Source organism: Nerophis lumbriciformis, linkage group LG29 (assembly GCF_033978685.3).
Source record: "Nerophis lumbriciformis linkage group LG29, RoL_Nlum_v2.1, whole genome shotgun sequence".
In the NCBI taxonomy this organism is placed as follows: domain Eukaryota; kingdom Metazoa; phylum Chordata; class Actinopteri; order Syngnathiformes; family Syngnathidae; genus Nerophis; species Nerophis lumbriciformis.
The window spans coordinates 13,460,360-13,475,686 of NC_084576.2; the positions used below are offsets into that span (position 1 = coordinate 13,460,360).

The window sequence follows — 15,327 nt, forward strand, 5'->3', positions numbered from 1 at the left end:
TGGATCATGACGAATGTTGGCTACTACCTACTGTAACTACTAACTGGCCAGCTGCTAATGCTTTGTAACAAAAGCGGATTTGTTTTGTTTTTACTCATTTTAAATTTGCCTGACAGTTAATGTTGAATAAAAGTCAGAGTTTTACTGTTCCTAATATATTCCGAATAAAGTGGTTAACTTATCACATGTCCAAATGTGTCACTGCTAATGTAAAGTACTAGCATGAGCTGTAGGTACACTAGACATGAATTTATTGTATTTTTTTCCAATTTTATAGTTGTAAACATATTGTTTGACTATTACAAACAATTGCCCGTGACACCAATGGGGTCAATTAGGTACATGCTTTAGGTACAAGCGTTAGGTACGAGCGTTAGGTACGAGCGTTAGGTACGAGCGTTGGGTACGTGCTTTAGATACGAGCGTTGGGTATGAGCGTTAGGTACGAGCGTTAGGTACGAGCGTTGGGTACGAGCGTTGGGTACGAGCGTTGGGTACGAGCGTTGGGTACGAGCGTTGGGTACAAGCGTTGGGTACAAGCGTTGGGTACATGCTTTAGATACGAGCGTTGGGTACGAGCGTTGGGTACGAGCGTTCGGTACGAGCGTTGGGTACATGCTTTAGATACGAGCGTTGGGTACGAGCGTTGGGTATGAGCGTTGGGTACGAGCGATGGGCACAAGCGTTAGGCACGAGCGTTGGGTAGGATCATTACATAGCCTATAAGCGTTAGGTACGAGCATTGGGTAGGAGCATTACATAACCTATAAGCGTTAGGTACGAGCGTTGGGTACGAGTGTTAGGCACAAGCGTTAGGTACAAGCGTTGGGTACATGCTTTAGATACGAGCGTTGGGTACGAGCGTTGGGTATGAGCGTTGGGTACGAGCGTTGGGCACGAGCGTTGGGTAGGATCATTACATAGCCTATAAGCGTTAGGTACGAGCGTTAGGTACAAGCGTTAGGTACAAGCGTTAGGTACGAGCGTTGGGTACAAGCGTTAGGTACGAGCGTTGGGTACAAGCGTTAGGTACGAGCGTTGTGTACAAGCGTTAGGTACAAGCGTTGGGTACATGCTTTAGATACGAGCGTTGGGTACATGCTTTAGATACGAGCGTTGGGTACGAGCGTTAGGCACGAACGTTGGTGTTAGGCACAAGCGTTAGGCACAAGTGTTGGGTAGGATCATTACATAGCCTATAAGCGTTAGGTACAAGCGTTGGGTAGGAGCATTACATAACCTATAAGCGTTAGGTATGAGCGTTGGGTACGGGTATTAGGCACAAGCGTTAGGCACAAGCGTTAGGCACAAGCGTTAGGTACAAGCGTTGGGTACATGCTTTAGATACGAGCGTTGGGTACGAGCGTTGGGTACGAGCGTTAGGCACGAGCGTTGGGTACGAGTGTTAGGCACAAGCGCTAGGCACGAGCGTTGGGTAGGATTATTACATAGCCTATAAGCGTTAGGTACGAGCGTTGGGTAGAAGCATTACATAACCTATAAGCGTTAGGTACGAGCGTTGGGTACAAGTGTTAGGTACAAGCGTTGGGTACATGCTTTAGATACGAGCGTTGGGTACGAGCGTTAGGCACGAGCGTTGGGTACAAGTGTTAGGCACAAGCGTTAGGCACGAGCGTTGGGTAGGATCATTACATAGCCTATAAGTGTTAGGTACGAGCGTTGGGTAGGAGCATTACATAACCTATAAGCGTTAGGTATGAGCGTTGGGTACGAGTGTTAGGCACAAGCGTTAGGTACAAGCGTTGGGTACATGCTTTAGATACGAGCGTTGGGTACGAGCGTTAGGCACGAGTGTTGGGTACGAGTGTTAGGCACAAGCGTTAGGCACAAGCGTTGGGTAGGATCATTACATAGCCTATAAGCGTTAGGTACGAGCGTTGGGTAGGAGCATTGCATAGCCTATAAGCGTTAGGTACGAGCGTTGGGTACGAGTGTTAGGCACAAGCGTTAGGCACATGCGTTAGGGACGAGCGTTAGGCACGAGCTTTAGGTACGAGCGATGGGTACGAGCGATGGGTACGAGCGATGGGTACGAGCGATGGGTACCAGCGATGGGTACCAGCGATGGGTACCAGCGTTGGGTACGAGCGTTGGGTACGAGCGTTGGGTACGAGCGTTGGGTACGAGCGTTGGGTACGAGCGTTGCGTACGAGTGTTGGGTACGATGCGTTGCGTACTATGCGTTGGGTACGATGCGTTGCGTACTATGCGTTGGGTACGATGCGTTGCGTACGATGCGTTGGGTACGATGCGTTGGGTACAAGCGTTGGGTACGATGCGTTGGGTACAAGCGTTGGGTACGATGCGTTGGGTACAAGCGTTGGGTACGACCGTTTGGTACGAGCGTTGGGTACGAGCGTTGGGTACGAGCGTTGGGTACGAGCGTTGGGTACGAGCGTTGGGCACGAGCGTTAGGCACGAGCGTTGGGTACAAGCGTTGGGTACAAGCGTTGGGTACGAGCGTTGGGTAGGAGCATTGGGTAGGAGCATTAGATAACCTGCTAGCATAATACCTTTTGGTATTATTTGAAATTAGTTTTTGACATTTTTAAGCAGTTTTGAATGTAGAAATGCAAAGTAAGCATGATGCACCAAACCATAAAGGATGGATTGATTATGCTCAGTGATTTTTCATTAACCTTTATTAATCTACCACCAGCTTGCAAACAGAAAGTAGTGCCATTTAAATGACCTTCCTTAGCTGACCATGGTGCCAACTTTGCTCTTAAGATGATTAAGACAGCACCAAGTCTGGGGTTGATATCAGCTGAAGTCTCCTGGGCTGGAAGGGAAAACTGGGGAGGTGACTCGAAAAGGATGCGTGTACAGTATATTCCCACATGAGCTGGTAACCTGACGACACTGTTCCGTGGGGAACATCCATGTCTGTCCTATCTGTTTCTCCGAAGGAAGAATTATGGCCCCTGCCCTGGAGGTTCATCTATCACTTACACCGAGCAAATAAAGACGTCTAAACAACTACATTCCCCTACCTAGTACAAAGCTAGAAACGACTCCAACCGTAAGATGCGGTTGTGAAACAAGGCAGCCAAAGGGAGAGCCGGCATTGTAAATGAAAATGACCGGTTTGTAATGGCACACAGTCATTATGGGTTAAAGATGGTCTGGAATTATGGTGTCTGGCTTTCTGCACTGGGGCTCCACTGTGGGCAAACCTGACTGAAATCACCCTACTAACTGTCCGCAGAAGTCTGACTAAGCTTGGACATGAAAATCCTAAACCACATCAAAACAGGCGACAGAGAACCATGACGCTCACACAAAGACAGGCGACAGTTATATTACGTAATATCATCGTGACGTTATGTTCCACTTTTGTCAAGCCCATCCTTAATTTATCTCTCACGTTGTGATACCCATTTTATGAAAGTCAAGTACGGCTGCACACCTGCAAGAATGGAGACCGTCACCAATACAGTATGCATGCTGTCTTTACGCTGTCACAGCGGGAGGGATCAAGTCTGGTGGCTTAATGGACTGTGCCGTGACAGTTCTCTTACGCAGATTTGAAATGACAAGCTTAGAGGGAATTCAGACAGCAGGTGTGCGACACTCGCAATTTATTGCATGGGCGAAAAGTTGTCCAAAAGCAGGGTTTTTGGACACAAAAGCTCATGTTGGACTCTGACATATCCACTCATATGTATATCTATATCTATTGAGATATATATATATATATATATAATCATTGAGCACTGTATAACGGATAAACCACAGAAACCATGACTATATATATATATATATACATATATATATATATATATCATGTTGGACTCTGACATATCCACTCATATGTATATCTATATCTATTGAGATATATATATATATATATATATATATATATATATAATCATTGAGCACTGTATAACGGATAAACCACAGAAACCATGGCTATATATATATAGTCATGGTTTCTGTGGTTTATCCGTTATACAGTGCTCAATATGACTATATATATATATATGTATATATATATATATATATAGTCAAGGTTTCTGTGGTTTATCCGTTATACAGTGCTCAATACCGGGGTAGAGCGGAATATACGTTAGGTCATGAAAAAACACAGTCTATTTCATCCCTACAAGCCTGTTTCGATTTTTATAAAATCCTCTGACGAGCAGGGCAACAAGCAAAACAGGCTTGTAGGGATGAAATAGCCTCTGTGTTTTTTTCTGACCTAATGTATACACACACACAAATATATATATATATATATATATATATATATATATTCTTTCTTGTTGTAGTCTGGTACTGATTGTATAACTGTCAATGCTATGTTGTAATCCAGTTTAGCACTGACACTACACCAAGATCACCTGATCTTACTGATTACTCAGTTATTCACTTCACTAAGCTAACTTCCAAACACTAATGTCATTCAAGGCGCCTCATCGAAGCTATTTCTAGGCCTTGTTGCTTCCACGGAATCCTTTAAAGGCCTACTGAAACCCACTACTACCGACCACGCAGTCTGATAGTTTATATATCAATGATGAAATCTTAACATTGCAACACATGTCAATACGGCCGGGTTAGCTTACTAAAGTGCAATTTTAAATTTAACGCGCAAAATATCCTGCTGAAAACGTCTCGGTATGATGACGCCTGCGCGTGACGTCACGGATTGTAGAGGACATTTTGGGACAGCATGGTGGCCAGCTATTAAGTCGTCTGTTTTCATCACAAAATTCCACAGTATTCTGGACATCTGTGTTGGTGAATCTTTTGCAATTTGTTCAATGAACAATGGAGACAGCAAAGAAGAAAGCTGTAGGTGGGAAGCGGTGTATTGCGGCAGGTGTTGTGCCGGATAACGCACCCCCGCCGTAGAATGCACCCCCTGACTGTTGTGCTGGATAACACAGCCGGTGTTTCATTGTTTACATTCCCGAAAGATGACAGTCAAGCTTTACCATTGGCCTGTGGAGAACTGGGACAACAGAGACTCTCACCAGGAGGACTTTGAGTTGGATACGCAGACGCGGTACCGTGAGTACGCATGGAGTTGCGGCTCCCAAACATTTGATCGCTTGCCCGTACGTGCGTGCCGCTATGTGAATGTCACGTACGTAACTTTGGGGACTTTGGGGAAATATATGTGCTGTATGAACTTTGGGGAGGTGAACGGTACTTTGGGCTGTGAGATTGAGTGTGTTGTGCAGGTGTTTGAGTTGTATTGGCGGGTTATATGGACGGGAGGGGGGAGGTGTTTGTTATGCGGGATTAATTTGTGGCATATTAAATATAAGCCTGGTTGTGTTGTGGCTAATAGAGTATATATATGTCTTGTGTTTATTTACTGTTTTAGTCATTCCCAGCTGAATATCAGGTCCCACCCGCCTCTCACAGCATCTTCCCTATCTGAATCGCTCCCACTGCCCTCTAGTCCTTCATTCTCACTTTCCTCATCCACGAATCTTTCATCCTCGCTCAAATTATTGGGGAAATTGTCGCTTTCTCGGTCCGAATCGCTCTCGCTGCTGGTGGCCATGATTGTAAACAATGTGCAGATGTGAGGAGCTCCACAACCTGTGACGTCACGCGCATATCGTCTGCTACTTCCGGTACAGGTAAGGCTTTTTTATCAGCGACCAAAAGTTGCGAACTTTATCGTCGATGTTCTCTACTAAATCCTTTCAGCAAAAATATGGCAATATCGCGAAATGATCAAATACGACACATAGAATGGACCTGCTATCCCCGTTTAAATAAGAAAATCGCATTTCAGTAGGCCTTTAACTTGCTAGCCACCTAGGCACTTCCTTACTGTATATGCTGCATCTGACTCAATCAATAGCTATGTGCACATGGACACAATTAATCGGATTGAAAGCCTAACCGTAATTCAAATGCTTCATGTAAACACGCATTTTCCGGAATATTCTGACCCTATCACACGCGTTCGGATCTAAATTTAATTTCGATCGAGAAGGGTGGTTAATGACAGTCATTCGGATTGTAACGCATGAAAACACATCTTTTGAAATTCACATCCACTATACTTTGGTGGTGGAGAGATGGGTTGTACTTATATAGCGCTTTTCTACCTTCAAGGTACTCAAAGCGCTTTGACACTACTTCCACATTTACCCATTCACACACACACATTCACACACTGATGGAGGGAGCTGCCATGCAAGGCGCTAACCAGCACCCATCAGGAGCAAGGGTGAAGTGTCTTGCTCAGGACACAACGGACATGACGAGGTTGGTACTAGGTGGGGATTGAACCAGCGACCCTCGGGTTGCGCACGGCCACTCTTCCACTGCGCCACGCCGTCCCTAGAGAGGACTAAATTAAATAGTCTCAGAATGAAGCGATTGTGGTGCTGCTGTCTCCCCCAATTCAACAGGTACAGAAGTAGCGTGACATACTGTTCAGTTTATTGCTTTAAAAACAAGACTAAAACAAAAGTAGTGAACAAAAGGAAAAATTCCTGTAAAGAACTTTGGATGATCAGAAATGCACAAAGCCATGTTTGTTTACAGTGGAAATCACTGCTTTTTCAGCACATGCCATAGAACAAGCAATAACACACATTTCTGCTTATAGTATGGCGCTGCCCATGTCAAAGTAAAGTATTCCGATTTAAGGTGTGATGCATGAAAATTATCGATCATAATAAGATCTTTTTTTTTCAGGGTCCATGTACACAAGAACATTCTAATCCGAATTATGACCAGATTAAATACATTTTGCCATAGATAGATAGATACAAACCCCGTTTCCATATGAGTTGGGAAATTGTGTTAGATGTAAATATAAACGGAATACAATGATTTGCAAATCCTTTTCAACCCAGCACCTCCCGCTGCCTCAACAGAGCCAGTGCCATCATCAAGGACAGCACCCACCCTGGCTCTGACCTGTTCCACCTGCTGCCCTCTGGGAAGCGCTACAGGTGCATTAAAACCAAAACAAACAGGCTAAAGAACAGCTTCTTCCCCAGGGCCATAACCATCCTGAACGGACTGCCCCATTGTCCCTCATAACTGCCTTCTCTTCGGTGCAATAACCCATTCCACCAACCACCCTGTTTTTGTTTTGTTTTTTTTCATGTATATATTCATTTCACACCATATTCATTGCACTTCTACATTTTTTACATTTTTATATATTTGCACATTGTTTTTCTAGCATGCACACATCGCACTGTATGGAATGGCCTCAATCTCGTTACCTTGCGTAATGACAATAAAGCTGATTCTGATTCTGATTCTGATATTCAGTTGAATATGCTACAAAGACAACATATTTGATGTTCAAACTGATAAACATTTTTTTGGGGCAAATAATCATTAACTTTAGAATTTGATGCCAGCAACACGTGCCAAAGAAGTTGGGAAAGGTGGCAATAAATACTGATAAAGTTGAGCAATGCTCATCAAACACTTATTTGGAACATCCCACAGGTGAACAGGCAAATTGGGAACAGGTGGGTGCCATGATTGGGTATAAAAGTAGATTCCATGAAATGCTCAGTCATTCACAAACAAGGATGGGGCGAGGGTCACCACTTTGTCAACAAATGCGTGAGCAAATTGTTGAACAGTTTAAGAAAAACCTTTCCCAACCAGCTATTGCAAGGAATTTAGGGATTTCACCATCTACGGTCCGTAATATCATCAAAGGGTTCAGAGAATCTGGAGAAATCACTGCACGTAAGCAGCTAAGCCCGTGACCTTCGATCCCTCAGGCTGTACTGCATCAACAAGCGACATCAGTGTGTAAAGGATATCACCACATGGGCTCAGGAACACTTCAGAAACCCACTGTCAGTAACTACAGTTGGTCGCTACATCTGTAAGTGCAAGTTAAAATTATATGCAAGGCGAAAACCATTTACCAACAACACCCAGAAACGCCGTCGGCTTCGCTGGGCCTGAGCTCATCTAAGATGGACTGATACAAAGTGGAAAAGTGTTCTGTGGTCTGACGAGTCCACATTTCAAATTGTTTTTGGAAACTGTGGACCATCCGGATTGTTATCGGCGCAAAGTTGAAAAGCCAGCATCTGTGATGGTATGGGGGTGAATTAGTGCCCAAGACATGGGTAACTTACACATCTGTGAGGGCGCCATTAATGCTGAAAGGTACATACAGGTTTTGGAGCAACATATGTTGCCATCCAAGCAACGTTACCATGGACGCCCCTGCTTATTTCAGCAAGACAATGCCAAGCCACGTGTTACATCAACGTGGCTTCATAGTAAAAGAGTGTGGGTACTAGACTAGCCTGCCTGTAGTCCAGACCTGTCTCCCATTGAAAATGTGTGGCGCATTATGATGCCTAAAATACCACAACGGAGACCCCCGAACTGTTGAACAACTTAAGCTGTACATCAAGCAAGAATGGGAAAGAATTCCACCTGAGAAGCTTAAAAAATGTGTCTCCTCAGTTCCCAAACGTTTACTGAGTGTTGTTAAAAGGAAAGGCCATGTAACACAGTGGTGAACATGCCCTTTCTCAACTACTTTGGCACGTGTTGCAGCCATGAAATTCTAAGTTAATTATTATTTGCAAAAAAAAATTAAGTTTATGAGTTTGAACATCAAATATCTTGTCTTTGTAGTGCATTCAATTGAATATGGGTTGAAAAGGATTTGCAAATCGTTGTATTCCGTTTATATTTACATCTAACACAATTTCCCAACTCATATGGAAACGGGGTTTGTAGATAGATAGATAGATAGATAGATAGATAGATAGATAGATAGATAGATAGATAGATGAATAGTACTTTATTGATTCCTTCAGGAGAGTTCCCTCAGGAAAATTAAAATTCCAGCAGCAGTGTACAGAATTGAGATCGAATTTAAAAAGTAAAAAGTAAATAATGGGGGTATAAATGGAAAGAAAATAGAAAAATATTACAATAAGAATAAAAATAAAAAGCAACAATGAGAATAAAAATATAACAGTAAAATAATAATATAACAAGAGAAACTAGGCAGTAGTGACCATGTTATGAAAAAGTATTGCACTGTTATTGTTTTGCATCACCTGTCATCCTAGTATCCCCCCCCCCCAAGAGAGGAGTTGTACAGTCTAATGGCGTGTGAGACAAAGGAGTTTTTGAGTCTATTAGTCCTGCACCATGTACACGTGGCTACTGTCACACCTTTTAGTCACTGTTGTGATGCTTCTTGTGGTCTTACATGCTTTCCTCACTGCCTATGCTAGTCGATCTTAGATGCTGCAGGTATTTCACATTTCACCCCAAACCTGACAAAACGAGATAATGCGGTGTGACTGGTGTGACTTATAAAATAGTTGTCGTACTGCGACAAAGGGGACCTATGAAGATTTTCATCTTTTCTGACCTCTAAATGTTAGTGTTAGATACTCGTGTTGAACATTGTCAAAGCATCAGATCATAGGGTTCATGTATTTTGGCGTGAGCTTGCATGCAGTTTTGAATGCCTCTGCCTTCAGTGTTTTGTAGTCTGGCTACATTGTGACATGGGTTGTACTTGTATAGAGGTGGACGTACTGTTTTGGTCATTAAGTAGAGGGGGAGGCTCTCTGTTGAGGCCAGTTGAGTTTGAGGAAACAAACTAACAAAAAATGGCATTGGTGTTCAAAATATATTTTAACAGTAGGGCTGAGCGATAAAACAATCAAAATACAAACCCCGTTTCCATATGAGTTGGGAAATTGTGTTAGATGTAAATATAAACGGAATACAATGATTTGCAAATCCTTTTCAACCCATATTCAATTGAATGCACTACAAAGACAAGATATTTGATGTTCAAAATCATAAACTTTATTTTTTTTTTGCAAATAATAATTAACTTAGAATTTCATGGCTGCAACACGTGCCAAAGTAGTTGGGAAAGGGCATGTTCACTACTGTGTTACATCACCTTTTCTTTTAACAACACTCAATAAACAATTGGGAACTGAGGAAACTAATTGTTGAAGCTTTGAAAGTGGAATTCCTCCCATTCTTGTTTTATGTAGAGCTTCAGTCGTTCAACAGTCCGGGGTCTCCGCTGTCGTATTTTACGCTTCAGAATGCGCCACACATTTTTGATGGGAGACAGGTCTGGACTGCAGACGAGCCAGAAAAGTACCCGCACTCTTTTATTACGAAGCCACGCTGTTGTAACACGTGCTGAATGTGGCTTGGCATTGTCTTGCTGAAATAAGCAGGGGCGTCCATGAAAAAGACGGCGCTTAGATAGCAGCACATGTTGTTCCAAAACCTGTATGTACCTTTCAGCATTAATGGTGCCTTCACAGATGTGTAAGTTACCCATGCCTTGGGCACTAATGCACCCCCATACCATCACAGATGCTGGCTTTTCAACTTTGCGTCGATAACAGTCTGGATGGTTCGCTTCCCTTTGGTCCGGATGACACAATGTCAAATATTTCCAAAAACAAATTGAAATGTGGACTCGTCAGACCACAGAACACTTTTCCACTTTGCATCAGTCCACCTTAGATGATCTCGGGCCCAGAGAAGCCGGCGGCGTTTCTGGATGTTGTTGATAAATGGCTTTCGCTTTGCATAGTAGAGCTTTAACTTGCACTTACAGATGTAGCGACCAACTGTATTTAGTGACAGTGGTTTTCTGAAGTGTTCCTGAGCCCATGTGGTGATATCCTTTAGAGATTGATGTCGGTTTTTGATACAGTGCCGTCTGAGGGCTCGAAGGTCACGGTCATTCAATGTTGGTTTACGGCCATGCCACTTACGTGGAGTGATTTCTCCAGATTCTCTGAACCTTTTGATGATATTATGGACCGTAGATGTTGAAATCCCTAAATTTCTTGCAATTGCACTTTGAGAAACGCTGTTCTTAAACTGTTTGACTATTTGCTCATGCAGTTGTGGACAAACGAGTGTACCTCGCCCCATCCTTTCTTGTGAAAACTGAGCATTTTTTGGGAAGCTGTTTTTATACCCAATCATGGCACCCACCTGTTCCCAATTAGCCTGCACACCTGTGGGATGTTCCAAATAAGTGTTTGATGAGCATTCCTCAACTTTATCAGTATTTATTGCCACCTTTCCCAACTTCTTTGTCACGTGTTGCTGGCATCAAATTCTAAAGTTAATGATCGTTTGCAAAAAAAAAATGTGTTATCAGTTTGAACATCAAATATGTTGTCTTTGTAGCATATTCAACTGAATATGGGTTGAAAATGATTTGGAAATCATTGTATTCCGTTTATATTTACATCTAACACAATTTCCCAACTCATATGGAAATGGGGTTTGTATATCACGATAGACATGTACTCCATATCAATAGAAAATGTGGTCTCTAAAACGCTGAATTGTTTTTTTTCATTTATGTTGGAAAAAACTGGAAGTAGCAAAGCAAGGTTGGTTGCATGAACAAAGGCACACGCTCTGCAGGAAGTGATCACTGATCAATGGCAGTGACACGCTAACAGCCAATCAGGTAATAGTATCAACTATCAAGTTGTGTTGCGCCACTTTGTTGTTTCACGTTTGATTCGTTGTTACGAGTCAGAAGAGAAATGAAAAATGAGTGCTACAGAGAGCAAGGAAGTTGTCGATAAAACCGGACAAGTCACCTCGACGATATGCCATTTTTCTGGATTTTAAAAAAACGGATCATAGTCAGACCAATGTGAACCATCTCAGCCGCGCTCACCCTTCAGAGCACAACTGGGACTGCCTGGCATTAAATCTGCAGAAAATAATTCTTATCAGGGTTCTCTATGTTTACATTTGTTAAACTTTGTACTATTTTGTTACACTTTATGAAGCATTTCTTACATATTCCTTCTTTTTGCATCTTCATTTTAAGAGGTTATTGTAAAGTGGTCAACGTGATTTTAGAGTTCGGTTTTCATTGATTGTTTTCCAAGCTTGTGTTGACATTTCCTTTCTTTACTGCCTTGATAGCCGAGGGGATCATAATCAGAGGAAAGTTACATTTTAAAATAAAAAATTTCATATTTAATATAGTTTTGTCCTGTCCCTTATGTTGTGCCTTATCTTTATTATCGATATCGACCGACATAAAACACTTATATCGTGATACAGTTTTCAGCCATATTCCCCAGTCCTATTTAACAGTTAACATTTTCAAACGTTAAATGATGATACTTTAGGAGAGGATGAGCGATGGTTTCATTTGCAATCTGGGAACGCCTCCACAAACGAACATGCGCAGAATGTAGGTTATGGAGCAAAATGTACGCATTATTCACCCCAAAGCATATCTAATACATGTTATGCAGACCACAGGTTTTTAACCTTTTTGATTTTGGGGACCAACTTTTCCACTAAAGAGGGGCTCGGGACCCACTAAAATATGAACACTGAGTTAATAATCTTATTCTTCATTTTAATCGTATTCATTTAATTATTAACTATGTCTAGCCTACTTACAATGTATTTATTTATTGATATGAAAGCATGTGTTACCGTATTTTTCGGAGTATAAGTCGCACCTGCCGAAAATGCATAATAAAAAAGGAAAAAAACATATATAAGTCGCACTAGAGCCCGGCCAAACTATGAAAAAAACTGCGACTTATAGTCCGAAAAATACGGTAATTACAAAAATCATTATCTATTTAACACATAAAATTTAGACTTAGGTCAGGCTGATTAGATACGTAAACTAACCAATATATGTTGCATAATAAGGGACTCAAAAATAACTAATGAAAAATAAACATACAATTTTGTAATGCTAAAATTAACTAAATTAGTAATAAATAATAATAAATGTTTTTGGAACTAAACTGTCAAAAAAATTAAAGTGCAAAAGAAAATACATCTTCACCACTGTAGTCATAATTTTTGCGCTTAAAAAACTTCTCTATGACTTTAAATTGAACCTTTTTTTGAGAAAATTATTGATGAATTATTTATTTATAATTTATTTATTCACTCTGTTCTGTTACAAACAGAGAACAAGGAAATTAGATAAAATTGCTATGATATGAAAAGGGGTAGGATCAAATAAGCTCTGCTTCTTTTCGGAAATATGTGATGCATTACATTGTATTGTATGCATGTTCCAAATAAACTGAAACTGAACTGGAACTGAACTAGCTCCAGACTTCTTCTGTTTGTTTGATATTGTCATTACTGCCAAAAGTGGTGGACAAGTGTATCACAACTAAGTACTGCTACAAATTTTTTTGGCAACCCTGTAGGGGGCGCTCGCGTCCCAACAATGTATCCCCGCCGTACGGTTAAGAAACACTGATCTAGACCACAAGATGTGTGCTGAATGTAGATTAAAATCATCACAGATCCCCTTTATCACGACTGACATGGCATTGCAAAATACCCTTGCATACAAATGCTCTTTAAACTTTGCTCCCAGTATTCTGTCACAAGTCAGAAAAAGGTACAATCTCCGCCTTTTTCCACCAGTGAACCCCAACTTGTCAGCTATGGAGGTAGTGTCTGGGGCATTATGAAGAGGAGCGGCGGAAATGTGGAAGGGTAATTCGCCATGCCGGAACCCGAGTGAGAAGTCGAACACCCAAAACTCACTTATACCGTACTTGTCAATTTGACAAGTATTATACGCATCACGTTAGATGTTGAGACAGACGTCGCCACACAATTATCTAATCACTGTAAGCTAGGCCCAATATCCCAACTTTGCTGGCCGTTACGTGGAAGACACAAGGAAACTGGTGTTTTCTCTCATGGGAATGTTGCTACGTATCTGCGTGAAAGAGTACAAACCGTATGTTTCCAATTCTGTTCCGACACGACTTTCCATTTCCACCTCAGAACTTGTAAGCTGGATGGCAATAGCACTAACTAGTCAGTGGACAGCTAAATTTAGCTCCAACCACCACAAGAATACCGAAGCCTTTTCAAATGTTCTTGTAATCAGACCATATTTTCGGTATATTAGATGGAATTTTTACCTGACATGTTTCGACTGTCATCTGCAGTCTTCTTCAGAAGGGTCACCTGAACACTGTGACGTGTTGCCTATCAGCTATTTTTATAGGCATGGTCAACCAGGCAGACCTGTCAAGTCTACCTGGTTGATGGTTAATGGAGGACGGAGTACCAGGTATGCTCCCTCATCCCGATTGATAGTTTCCTTGGGCCGCTTCCTTAATTCGATCACCTCCTTAATCCATCGTTTGAATTTGTTACTTTCTGTCCCCATGATTTTGCCGTTGTCCCGGTCCATGATGTGGTTATTTATTTTACAATGATCTGATATGGCTGATTTTAAGATTTCCTGTTCAGATTTTTGTTTTAGGCTTCTTGTAAACCTTCCAGTTGTCTCTTTTTCGCATTCTATCTGATGTTCTTTCTTCCTTGTGCTGAATGTCCTCCCTGTTTCTCCGATGTATGATTTTTTTGCATGATTTCTGGTCTTGTTCTATTTTGTCTTTTGGATGTACAAGTAACTACTCAGTGGCCTAGTGGTTAGAGTGTCCGCCCTGAGATCGGTAAGTTGTGAGTTCAAACCCCGGCCGAGTCATACCAAAGACTATAAAAATGGGACCCATTATCTCCCTGCTTGGCACTCAGCATCAAGAGTTGGAATTGGGGGTTAAATCACCAAAAATGATTCCTGCTCCCCTCACCTCCCAGGGGGTGATCAAGGGTGATGGGTCAAATGCAGAGAATAATTTTGCCACACCTAGTGTGTGTGTGACAATCATTGGTACTTTAACTTTTAACTTTTAACTGTGTGAGGTTTAACTGTTGTGTTTATTTTGTTTTTTTTCATAGCCCGCTGTATTGGTTCAGGTGACCCTTCTGAAGAAGACTGCAGATGACAATCGAAACATGTCAGGTAAAGATTTCATCTAATATACCGAAAATATGGTCTGGTTACAAAAAAAATTGAAAAAGTATATGAATAAGAAGACAAAATGAACCTTTTTGAGCAATACCGACAAACCCCAACAAAGAGCTACGGTAAAGTGGGTTGGTTCAGGTCTGATATTTTGGAATCTGGACAATAATAACAGCATTGATGGTAAATAAAACAAACAAAAAAACATGTTCAAGATCTTTTCAGATCAATGAAGTTGCATTAAAGCAAATGTCTGCTGTTTAAAGCCTGCTTTGTAGCATGCATGGGATGAAATCATAAGAACTATGGCCAGTGCCCGGATCAGGTTGCAGCAGGATTTCTCTGCTTATCCTCAGAATCCAATCATAGGCACAGTGTAGACAAGATTCCACTTCCTGCCCCTTCCACTTCCTGTTATTCTTCTGCACGTCTGCATGTACTCTGCGGGGCCGTCAAAAGGGGAAAAGTTGGAGAGGAGGAAAGGGAGGGACAACCTC

The 15,327-nt window shown here is 41.8% G+C and overlaps 1 protein-coding gene across 7 annotated transcripts in view; it reads right to left on the reverse strand.

Moving 5' to 3' along the window:
• The window catches only part of mef2aa (myocyte enhancer factor 2aa), a 223,804-nt gene that overhangs the window by 144,030 nt on the left and 64,447 nt on the right, over nt 1-15,327 (reverse strand). The gene's annotated exons all lie outside the window — the stretch shown is intronic.